At 43.4% G+C, this 12649-nt stretch overlaps 1 protein-coding gene across 1 annotated transcript in view; it reads right to left on the reverse strand.

Annotated features, from left to right (window-relative positions):
* The window catches only part of WDR7 (WD repeat domain 7), a 390669-nt gene that overhangs the window by 16475 nt on the left and 361545 nt on the right, over nt 1-12649 (reverse strand). The window lies entirely within an intron of this gene.

A 12649-nucleotide genomic window follows, 5' to 3' on the forward strand; every position in this document is an offset into this window, starting at 1 on the left:
AATCATAAAAGTTTTCCCATATTTTATAATAATCTGAATCTTCTTTTCCCTCTAATTGTTTAGATAACCTGTCCATCTCGGCACTGTCCAATATCTTTTTAATTACTATATTTTTTTCCGGGGCTTTGTCTATTTTCCATTGTTGGGCATATACTATCCTGGCAGCTGTTAGTATGTGTATAACTTTTAAACATTTTAATATAGTTTGTTTTTTTCCCTGATTTGTATTTGTATTTATTAGATTTGTATGCCGCCCCGCTCCGAAGACTCGGGACGGCTAACAACAATATAAAAAGACAATGTAAACAAATCTAATATTAAAAATAATCTTAAAAACCCCAATTTAAATAACCACTCATACCTACAAGCATACCATGTATAAATTCTATAAGCCTAGGGGGAAGGGAAATTTCAATTCCCCCATGCCTGACGACAGAGGTGTGTTTTAAGGAGCTTGCGAAAGGCAAGGAGGGTGGGGGGCAACTCTGATATCTGGGGGGAGCTGGTTCCAGAGGGTCGGGGCTGCCACAGAGAAGGCTCTTTTCCTGGGTCCCGCCAAACGACATTGCTTAGTCGACGGGACCCAGAGAAGGCCAACTCTGTGGGACCTAACCGGTCGCTGGGATTTGTGTGGCAGAAGGCGGTCCCGGAGATATTCTGGTCCGATGCCATGAAGGGCTTTATAGGTCATAACCAGCACTTTGAATTGTGACCGGAAAGAGCTGGTTGTAGTCGTGATTTATTCTTATTTTTTCACAAATTCCCTGATATTTCACGAACCCCTGATTTCCCTGATAATTCCTGGATTTCCTTGTTTTCTAGGTTTGCTGGACACCCTGTTTACAGAACAGAAAGACAATGTAACATAAACTTCAAAATTTACAGTCTATCTATCTCACTCTGATCCAACGTCACAGATGTAAAATTCTCAGACCTCTGTATATTAGCCCTTCCGTCAGTAAAACCTGTATTTCAGTCAAAGAGAGGGGGTGGGAGGGAAGAACCCCCCTTCCTGTCCATAGTGATTTTCCCCATCATCCATGAATGCTGAATAAAGTGCCGGAACAGCATTTTATTATGAACAGCTAGCTCTACCCCTTGATTAAATATATATAATCCAGAGTGGAAATTAGCAAGCCCAGTCAAACGTTGCAGCCTTCTCTTCTCTTCAATATCTTCCTCTCAATGGTCGAAACTCCATCCCGAGCAAAGGAACGCTGTTACTGCTATTCAAAATGTTTATTTGATTCGTGCTTTGCTCAACGTGCGTTGCTTCGCGACCACTTCCTCATGGGAAGGCGCTGCAGCAGGACACGGAGAAGACTCAGCAGAAATGCCAGGAGGCCGTACACGCATGAGCGGGTCTGCTTTTAATGCACTGAACATTCTTTTTACGCATGCTGCAAGCTGACCTTTCTGTCAAATGGGTCAACCGGCTGCGGTGAGAATATCTGTGCAGGGCTTTTAGTAGACTGTGTGATTCAAAGAGCCGGTTGTAGTCGTGGAACAATCAGCTAACCACAAGGAATACCTAATATTACCCATTTTGTAAAAAGCTAAGACAAAACAAAAATAGAAGTGAGTTATATTTCATGAAACATACCACAGAGGGGGGGGGAACATGGGTTGCTTTGTAAAGTGGATGTAAAGTGGATACACGGATTACTTTGGTTTGGCATATACTACAGTGTTCCCTCGATTTTCGCAGGGGATGCATTCCGAAACCGCCTGCGAAAGTCAAATTTCCGCGAAGTAGATATGCGGAAGTAAATTAATTAAATTTAAATTAATTAAATTAAATTTGATTTTTATTAGCAAATAGTTTTGCATTTCAGAGCATGAAGCTGCTGCTTAAAACACAGGGAACATATCTTATTGATGGAGCAATCCAAGCGTAGTAACCATGATCTAAGTATTTCAAGTTTAACATGATCTAAGTATTGCCCACAAGATCATATGCTGCAACGTCCTGCCTGTCAACGACTACTCCAGCTTCAACCACAACAACACGAGAGCACACAACAGATTCAAACTTAATATTAACCGCTCCAAACTTGACTGTAAAAAATACGACTTTAGTAATTGAGTTGTCGAAGCGTGGAACTCATTACCGGACTCCGTAGTGTCATCCCCTAACCCCCAACATTTTACCCTTAGACTATCCACAGTTGACCTCTCCAGATTCCTAAGAGGTCAGTAAGGGGCGTGCATAAGTGCACTAGCGTGCCTTCCGTCCCCTGTCCTATTGTCTCTCCTATATCTCCTCTTCTATTCTTTCTCTGATATATTTTACTACGAATATGTCCTCTATAACCTTCATTGTGTATTGGACAAAATAAAATAGAATAAAATAAAATAAAATAAAATAAATAAATAAATAAATACACACACTATTTTTGGCTATGAACAGTATCACAAGCCTTCCCTTAACATTTTAAACCCCTAAACTGCAATTTCTCATTCCCTTAGCAACCATTTAGATTATTATTCATCATGTTTATTTATTTAAGTTTATTTAAAAAATATTTATTAAAGGCGGACGAAAGTATGACGTCATTGGGCGGGAAAAGCTGTGGTATAGGGGAAAAAACCCCAAAGTATTTTTAAATTAATATGAAAAAAACGTGATATAGCCGTTTCGCGAAGTTCGAACCTGCGAAAATCGAGGGACCATTGTACTACAAAAACGTAGACATCACATCCCACAAATGTTTGACATTCTGCAGATAAAATCAACCTGGTATTAATTAATTTATTCATCCATTTTATGTGGTTGACCATTCACCAAACAAGTCAGGGTAGTTACCGTATTTTTCTCAGTATAAGACACACCTTTTTCTTCCCTAAAAGAGGCTGATAATTTGGGTGTATCTGACTGAATGTAGCCTTTCTTTCTTTCCAGCCCTAACCAGGTGCTAACAATGTTCCCAGCTCTTACCGGCTTGCAGGCTCTTTCACTGTTTCTCTCTGCGAAGAATGTTTTCCAAGCCCTGAGTCTTTGCAGAGTTTTTTCCATTGCTCTATTTGCTCCGAATGTTTCTTTCCAGGTACTAATGATGTTCCCAGCTCTTACTGGATTGCAAACTCTTTCATTCTTACTCTCAATAACCAGGGGATAATATGAATACCTGGTAAACAGATTATTTTCCCTATTTTCCTCCCCCAAAACTAAGGTGCGTCTTACACTCCGGTGTGTCTTATACTCTGAAAAATATGGTACCAAGTTGAAAACATTAAAAAAAATACACCAGTCCTAAAAAGAATCACATATTTATTTATTTTATTTATTTTATTTATTGGATTTGTATGCCGCCCTTCTCCGCAGACTCGGGGCGGCTAACAACAATGATAAAAAACAGCATGTAACAATCCAATTTAATAAAACAACTAAAAACCCTTATTATAAAAACCAAACATACACACAAACATACCATACATAACTTGTAATGGCCTAGGGGAAGGAATATCCTAACTCCCCCATGCCTGGCGACAAAGGTGGGTCTTGAGTAATTTGCGAAAGACAAGGAGGGTGGGGGCCGTTCTAATCTCTGGGGGGAGTTGATTCCAGAGGGCCGGGGCCACCACAGAGAAGGCTCTTCCCCTGGGGCCTGCCAAACGACATTGTTTGGTCGACGGGACCCAGAGAAGGCCAACTCTGTGGGACCTTATCGGCCGCTGGGATATGTAACCTTGGAATCTATCATTCAAATAACACAGACTAGCACTTACTAATGACTATTGCAACAACCTGACCAAATGCTTTACAGAAGAACCAGAACATTAAGTTATTTCTAAAGGTCAAGGCTAACCTGGGGACAGGTACAGCAAGAGAAAAGGCACAAGTCTCGGGTCACATTAAATGGAACTTTTTAACAGAACATGCCAATCCGATGTGATCTTATTGGGGAGGCAGAAATAATTAGAGATAGATGGTCCCTCAAATATCTTAGTCTTATGCCATGGAAGATTTTATAGGTGTCAACAACATCTTGGACCCACAAGCCCATTGTTAACTAGTGCAGCTTACAAAATAATGGAGTTTATATGGGTTGGGTAAACTATGGTTTCCCAGAGCTATCCACTCTGCTGCATGAGTTGGGTTTCTGGACTATGTTGGCTTCTAAGAGGTCACCAAGCTGTCACTGATCATAAGCAGAGCCTCCCAATACAGGAATGAGTGACACTGGCAAACAAGATGGATTTGATCAAAGACCTTCCTAGCCGTAGCTGCCATATGCTCCTTGAGTTGAACTTTGCTGCAGTTTTGTCTAGGCAGCATGGACTCATTTAGAATTAGAGATTTATTTATTTATTAATCAGATTTGTATGCCGCCCCTCTCCGCAGACTCGGGGCGGCTAGCAGCAATAATAATACAATGTTAAAAAATCTAATATTTAAGTTAATTTAAAACCCCAATTTAGAAACCAATCATACATACTAACATACCATGCATACATTTTGTAAGCAAATTTCTAACAATCATTGTTTCACAAGTCTGGTTTGACAACTGTGCTACCAAATTCTGATTTAACTGGCAGAGATAACGATGAATTAAGGCTTATTTTTTACGATAGAATAAAAGTTTAGACAAAGGCAAGGAACATGCCTCCTTCAACAAAATTTACAAAGTAAGTGCCAAGATGCAAAATCTGTTAAATTAGATTTGTTTATGCCTAAGTGATAGATGCTTTTTGAAACCCTGGAGAAATGACAGACTGTAGAATTTATCTTTCGGTCGAGGTGGCGGTATTGTTTTTGCTGCCAAATATGTGTGTTACACAGTTTTATTTTATTTTATTTTATTTATATTATTGATTGATTGATTGATTGATTGGATTTGTATGCCGTCCCTCTCCGCAGACTCGGGGCGGCTAACAACAGTGATAAAAACAGCATGTAACAATCCAATACTAAAACAACTAAAAAACCTTTATTTATAAAACCAAACATACACACAAACATGCCATGCGTAAATTGTACAGGCCTAGGGGGAAAGAGTATCTCAGTTCCCCCATGCCTGACGGCAGAGATGGGTTTTAAGGAGCTTACGAAAGGCGAGGAGGGTAGGGGCAATTCTAATCTCTGGGGGGAGTTGGTTCCAGAGGGCCGAGGCCGCCACAGAGAAGGCTCTTCCCCTGGATTCTGCCAAATGACATTGTTTAGTCGACGGAACCCATAGAAGGCCAACTCTGTGGGACCTAACTGGTCGCTGGGATTCGTGTGGCAGTAGAGTTTGTTTCATAAGAGCTGCATTTTTATGTGCTGTTGGGACCACAGTTCAAGGAATACTATGGTCTTGCAGCATTTTTTGTTTGGTTGGTGTTGTGATTCCGTCCGAGGCCCCTCAGGGAACGGCTGATCTTCTGTCGGTTTCCTGCTCAGAGGGGGAGGATGAGGAACAGGAGGTGCAGGCAGATGAGGAGGAGGAATCCCAGGCTGAGGAAGAGGGGGAACGGCCAGAGGCCCCCAAGAGGGAGCTCTCCCCAGCAAGCAGCCTGGATTCCTTAGAGGAAAATGCACAAGCAATAATCGATCTCCGGCAGAGAAGAGCAACACAAAGAAGGGACCAATTGGCTAGGTACTTTCAGCACTAAAGAGGCAACAGGTGGGTTTGGGTGTGGTGCTCTCTGGAAAGGCTGAAAAGGCAGACCCACCCTTCCTGGCTTGTGGAGTATTATCTTTGGGAGTCCTGGGACCTGGCTGTGATCTTTGGCGTCTTGGAATTCTGGTTTGTGACTTTGAATACTGAAACCTTGGGGGAAAAAGGTGGGGGTCTTATGCTCTACAGTGGTGGGTGTGCCAGCAAGAAGTTTGCTGTATTGTCTGGACATCAGGACTCTGCTGTAAAGTCTCCTAGCCTGCCTGTTGGGAAGAACAGGTTTTTCTCTGTGTTTATTTCTCAAGCTATAAAGTACTTTTGCTTTTACCAGCGTGTCTGGCCGTTTTTTCCAGTTGGTGTTGAGGTCTGGGGGAACCCAGACAGAACAGTTGGTAAATGAGAAAATGGTCCTTTTATAATATGGGACATAATTTGCAGATGTAAACAGAAAAAGAAAGGCTACTGCTATAAAGAAATTATGAGTCCAGCCAAACCAAGCTGCCTAATGCTAGTAAAAATATAACTTCAGAATGGAAGCTTAAATAGGCATATTGCACAGTTGCAGAAATGTGACAGTTAATATCTCACATCACTAGTGCAACTGAGGTCTGAGGAACAGTCATATTGTATTTTCATCAAATGCACAAACCCTGACTTGGGTTTTCACTCATATGGCCACACAATGGAGTCTTTCAATAGCTTAGAACAGTGTTTCCCAACCATGGCAACTTGAAGATATTTAGACTTCAACTCCCAGAATTCCCCAGCCAGCGAATGCTGGCTGGGGAATTCTGGGAGTTGAAGTCCAGATATCTTCAAGTTGCCAAGGTTGGGAAACACTGGCTTAGAAAACTTCCACTTTGTAGCTGCCCCCATTGTCCGTAAGCTCCTGTTTTACCAAATGTCCATCAAATAATAGATACCTCCATTACCCATTGCCAGATTAAAATTACAGCGTGCTGAGTGTTAAGATTAACATTGCTTCCAAAAACAGACACAAATAAAATGATAGGTGTTTGTTCACTTTGTTATTATGTATTATGTTCTTATGTAATTTCAACGGGTTAATGATGCTATCAGCAAAAAAGCTGTAATTGTGAATTCACTCTCAGAAACATTCTATTTTCATAATGTCTGCCACTGAATATTATCACTTTCAAGTGGATCTTACTGTTCTTGAAGGGACATTGAATAAACATGTATTTTATCTTAGGCTGGATATATGTTTATCCCAGGCATGTTTAAATTCAGTTACTGTGGATTTACCAACCACGTCTGCTGGAAGTTTGTTCCAAGGATCTACTACTCTTTCAGTAAAATAATATTTTCTCATGTTGCTTTTGATCTTTCCCCCAACTATCTTTAGATTGTGCACCCTTGTTCTAGTGTTCACTTTCCTATTAAAAACACTTCCCTTCTGAACCTTATTTAACCCTTTCACATATTTAATTGTTTCGATCATGCCCCCCGTTTCCTTCTGTCTTTCCTGATATGTTTTATGCTTAAGACCTTCCACCATTCTTGTAGCCCATCTTTGTAGCCCATCTGTTCAATGTTGTCAATATCTTTTTATAGGTGAGGTCTCCAGAACTGAACACAGTACAGTGATCCCCCGTTTATTGCGTCCCCAACCATTGCAAACAGGGTACTTCGCTATTTTTCAACCCGGAAGTCAAAATACCATCTACGCATGCGTGCCCGTGGGCACGCATGCGTAGATGGCAACCGGGAGATCAGCTGCTGGGCGGCTTCCCTGAGTCTTCCCCCTCTTGCTGGCGTCAGCGAGGAGTTTCCCCACCGCCCACGCAAACTCCTCGCTGCCGCCCGCCCTTCGCCCGCCCACGCCGTTCATTCTCGCCGCTTTCGAGCTGAATCCGGGAGCAAATTCGCTCCTGGATTCAGCTCGAAAGCGGCGAGAATGAACGGCGTGGAAAAGGCGTTCCTTGCCGTTCGTTCTCGCCGCTTTCGAGCTGAATCCGGGAGCGAATTCGCTCCTGGATTCAGCTCGAAAGCGGCGAGAATGAACGGCGTGGAAAAGGCGTTCCTTGCCGTTCGTTCTCGCCGCTTTCGAGCTGAATCCGGGAGCGAATTCGCTCCTGGATTCAGCTCGAAAGTGGCGAGAATGAACGGCGTGGAAAAGGCGTTCCTTGCCGTTCGTTCTCGCCGCTTTCGAGCTGAATCCGGGAGCGAATTCGCTCCTGGATTCAGCTCGAAATCGCATTGTTTCACAAGTCTGGTTTGACAACTGTGCTACCAAATTCTGATTTAACTGGCAGAGATAACGATGAATTAAGGCTTATTTTTTACGATAGAATAAAAGTTTAGACAAAGGCAAGGAACATGCCTCCTTCAACAAAATTTACAAAGTAAGTGCCAAGATGCAAAATCTGTTAAATTAGATTTGTTTATGCCTAAGTGATAGATGCTTTTTGAAACCCTGGAGAAATGACAGACTGTAGAATTTATCTTTCGGTCGAGGTGGCGGTATTGTTTTTGCTGCCAAATATGTGTGTTACACAGTTTTATTTTATTTTATTTTTATGATTGATTGATTGATTGATTGATTGATTGATTGGATTTGTATGCCGTCCCTCTCCGCAGAGTCGGGGCGGCTAACAACAGTGATAAAAACAGCATGTAACAATCCAATACTAAAACAACTAAAAAACCTTTATTTATAAAACCAAACATACACACAAACATGCCATGCGTAAATTGTAAGGCCTAGGGGGAAAGAGTATCTCAGTTCCCCCATGCCTGACGGCAGAGATGGGTTTTAAGGAGCTTACGAAAGGCGAGGAGGGTGGGGGCAATTCTAATCTCTGGGGGGAGTTGGTTCCAGAGGGCCGAGGCCGCCACAAAGAAGGCTCTTCCCCTGGATTCTGCCAAATGACATTGTTTAGTCGACGGAACCCGGAGAAGGCCAACTCTGTGGGACCTAACTGGTCGCTGGGATTCGTGCGGCAGTAGAGTTTGTTTCATAAGAGCTGCATTTTTATGTGCTGTTGGGACCACAGTTCAAGGAATACTATGGTATTGCAGCACTTTTTGTTTGGTTGGTGTTGTGATTCCGTCCGAGGCCCCTCAGGGAACGGCTGATCTTCTGTCGGTTTCCTGCTCAGAGGGGGAGGATGAGGAACAGGAGGTGCAGGCAGATGAGGAGGAGGAATCCCAGGCTGAGGAAGAGGGGGAACAGCCAGAGGCCCCCAAGAGGGAGCTCTCCCCAGCAAGCAGCCTGGATTCCTTAGATGAAAATGCACAAGCAATAATCGATCTGCGACAGAGAAGAGCAACACAAAGAAGGGACCAATTGGCTAGGTACTTTCAGCACTAAAGAGGCAACAGGTGGGTTTGGGTGTGGTGCTCTCTGGAAAGGCTGAAAAGGCAGACCCACCCTTCCTGGCTTGTGGAGTATTATCTTTGGGAGTCCTGGGACCTGGCTGTGATCTTTGGCGTCTTGGAATTCTGGTTTGTGACTTTGAATACTGAAACCTTGGGGGAAAAAGGTGGGGGTCTTATGCTCTACAGTGGTGGGTGTGCCAGCAAGAAGTTTGCTGTATTGTCTGGACATCAGGACTCTGCTGTAAAGTCTCCTAGCCTGCCTGTTGGGAAGAACAGGTTTTTCTCTGTGTTTATTTCTCAAGCTATAAAGTACTTTTGCTTTTACCAGCGTGTCTGGCTGTTTTTTCCAGTTGGTGTTGAGGTCTGGGGGAACCCAGACAGAACAGTTGGTAAATGAGAAAATGGTCCTTTTATAATATGGGACATAATTTGCAGATGTAAACAGAAAAAGAAAGGCTACTGCTATAAAGAAATTATGAGTCCAGCCAAACCAAGCTGCCTAATGCTAGTAAAAATATAACTTCAGAATGGAAGCTTAAATAGGCATATTGCACAGTTGCAGAAATGTGACAGTTAATATCTCACATCACTAGTGCAACTGAGGTCTGAGGAACAGTCATATTGTATTTTCATCAAATGCACAAACCCTGACTTGGGTTTTCACTCATATGGCCACACAATGGAGTCTTTCAATAGCTTAGAACAGTGTTTCCCAACCATGGCAACTTGAAGATATTTAGACTTCAACTCCCAGAATTCCCCAGCCAGCGAATGCTGGCTGGGGAATTCTGGGAGTTGAAGTCCAGATATCTTCAAGTTGCCAAGGTTGGGAAACACTGGCTTAGAAAACTTCCACTTTGTAGCTGCCCCCATTGTCCGTAAGCTCCTGTTTTACCAAATGTCCATCAAATAATAGATACCTCCATTACCCATTGCCAGATTAAAATTACAGCGTGCTGAGTGTTAAGATTAACATTGCTTCCAAAAACAGACACAAATAAAATGATAGGTGTTTGTTCACTTTGTTATTATGTATTATGTTCTTATGTAATTTCAACGGGTTAATGATGCTATCAGCAAAAAAGCTGTAATTGTGAATTCACTCTCAGAAACATTCTATTTTCATAATGTCTGCCACTGAATATTATCACTTTCAAGTGGATCTTACTGTTCTTGAAGGGACATTGAATAAACATGTATTTTATCTTAGGCTGGATATATGTTTATCCCAGGCATGTTTAAATTCAGTTACTGTGGATTTACCAACCACGTCTGCTGGAAGTTTGTTCCAAGGATCTACTACTCTTTCAGTAAAATAATATTTTCTCATGTTGCTTTTGATCTTTCCCCCAACTATCTTTAGATTGTGCACCCTTGTTCTAGTGTTCACTTTCCTATTAAAAACACTTCCCTTCTGAACCTTATTTAACCCTTTCACATATTTAATTGTTTCGATCATGCCCCCCGTTTCCTTCTGTCTTTCCTGATATGTTTTATGCTTAAGACCTTCCACCATTCTTGTAGCCCATCTTTGTAGCCCATCTGTTCAATGTTGTCAATATCTTTTTATAGGTGAGGTCTCCAGAACTGAACACAGTACAGTGATCCCCCGTTTATTGCGTCCCCAACCATTGCAAACAGGGTACTTCGCTATTTTTCAACCCGGAAGTCAAAATACCATCTACGCATGCGTGCCCGTGGGCACGCATGCGTAGATGGCAACCGGGAGATCAGCTGCTGGGCGGCTTCCCTGAGTCTTCCCCCTCTTGCTGGCGTCAGCGAGGAGTTTCCCCACCGCCCACGCAAACTCCTCGCTGCCGCCCGCCCTTCGCCCGCCCACGCCGTTCATTCTCGCCGCTTTCGAGCTGAATCCGGGAGCAAATTCGCTCCTGGATTCAGCTCGAAAGCGGCGAGAATGAACGGCGTGGAAAAGGCGTTCCTTGCCGTTCGTTCTCGCCGCTTTCGAGCTGAATCCGGGAGCGAATTCGCTCCTGGATTCAGCTCGAAAGCGGCGAGAATGAACGGCGTGGAAAAGGCGTTCCTTGCCGTTCGTTCTCGCCGCTTTCGAGCTGAATCCGGGAGCGAATTCGCTCCTGGATTCAGCTCGAAAGTGGCGAGAATGAACGGCGTGGAAAAGGCGTTCCTTGCCGTTCGTTCTCGCCGCTTTCGAGCTGAATCCGGGAGCGAATTCGCTCCTGGATTCAGCTCGAAATCGCATTGTTTCACAAGTCTGGTTTGACAACTGTGCTACCAAATTCTGATTTAACTGGCAGAGATAACGATGAATTAAGGCTTATTTTTTACGATAGAATAAAAGTTTAGACAAAGGCAAGGAACATGCCTCCTTCAACAAAATTTACAAAGTAAGTGCCAAGATGCAAAATCTGTTAAATTAGATTTGTTTATGCCTAAGTGATAGATGCTTTTTGAAACCCTGGAGAAATGACAGACTGTAGAATTTATCTTTCGGTCGAGGTGGCGGTATTGTTTTTGCTGCCAAATATGTGTGTTACACAGTTTTATTTTATTTTATTTTTATGATTGATTGATTGATTGATTGATTGATTGATTGGATTTGTATGCCGTCCCTCTCCGCAGAGTCGGGGCGGCTAACAACAGTGATAAAAACAGCATGTAACAATCCAATACTAAAACAACTAAAAAACCTTTATTTATAAAACCAAACATACACACAAACATGCCATGCGTAAATTGTAAGGCCTAGGGGGAAAGAGTATCTCAGTTCCCCCATGCCTGACGGCAGAGATGGGTTTTAAGGAGCTTACGAAAGGCGAGGAGGGTGGGGGCAATTCTAATCTCTGGGGGGAGTTGGTTCCAGAGGGCCGAGGCCGCCACAAAGAAGGCTCTTCCCCTGGATTCTGCCAAATGACATTGTTTAGTCGACGGAACCCGGAGAAGGCCAACTCTGTGGGACCTAACTGGTCGCTGGGATTCGTGCGGCAGTAGAGTTTGTTTCATAAGAGCTGCATTTTTATGTGCTGTTGGGACCACAGTTCAAGGAATACTATGGTATTGCAGCACTTTTTGTTTGGTTGGTGTTGTGATTCCGTCCGAGGCCCCTCAGGGAACGGCTGATCTTCTGTCGGTTTCCTGCTCAGAGGGGGAGGATGAGGAACAGGAGGTGCAGGCAGATGAGGAGGAGGAATCCCAGGCTGAGGAAGAGGGGGAACAGCCAGAGGCCCCCAAGAGGGAGCTCTCCCCAGCAAGCAGCCTGGATTCCTTAGATGAAAATGCACAAGCAATAATCGATCTGCGACAGAGAAGAGCAACACAAAGAAGGGACCAATTGGCTAGGTACTTTCAGCACTAAAGAGGCAACAGGTGGGTTTGGGTGTGGTGCTCTCTGGAAAGGCTGAAAAGGCAGACCCACCCTTCCTGGCTTGTGGAGTATTATCTTTGGGAGTCCTGGGACCTGGCTGTGATCTTTGGCGTCTTGGAATTCTGGTTTGTGACTTTGAATACTGAAACCTTGGGGGAAAAAGGTGGGGGTCTTATGCTCTACAGTGGTGGGTGTGCCAGCAAGAAGTTTGCTGTATTGTCTGGACATCAGGACTCTGCTGTAAAGTCTCCTAGCCTGCCTGTTGGGAAGAACAGGTTTTTCTCTGTGTTTATTTCTCAAGCTATAAAGTACTTTTGCTTTTACCAGCGTGTCTGGCTGTTTTTTCCAGTTGGTGTTGAGGTCTGGG

The sequence above is a fragment of the Erythrolamprus reginae genome, chromosome 2 (genome assembly GCF_031021105.1).
Source record: "Erythrolamprus reginae isolate rEryReg1 chromosome 2, rEryReg1.hap1, whole genome shotgun sequence".
Taxonomy (NCBI): domain Eukaryota; kingdom Metazoa; phylum Chordata; class Lepidosauria; order Squamata; family Dipsadidae; genus Erythrolamprus; species Erythrolamprus reginae.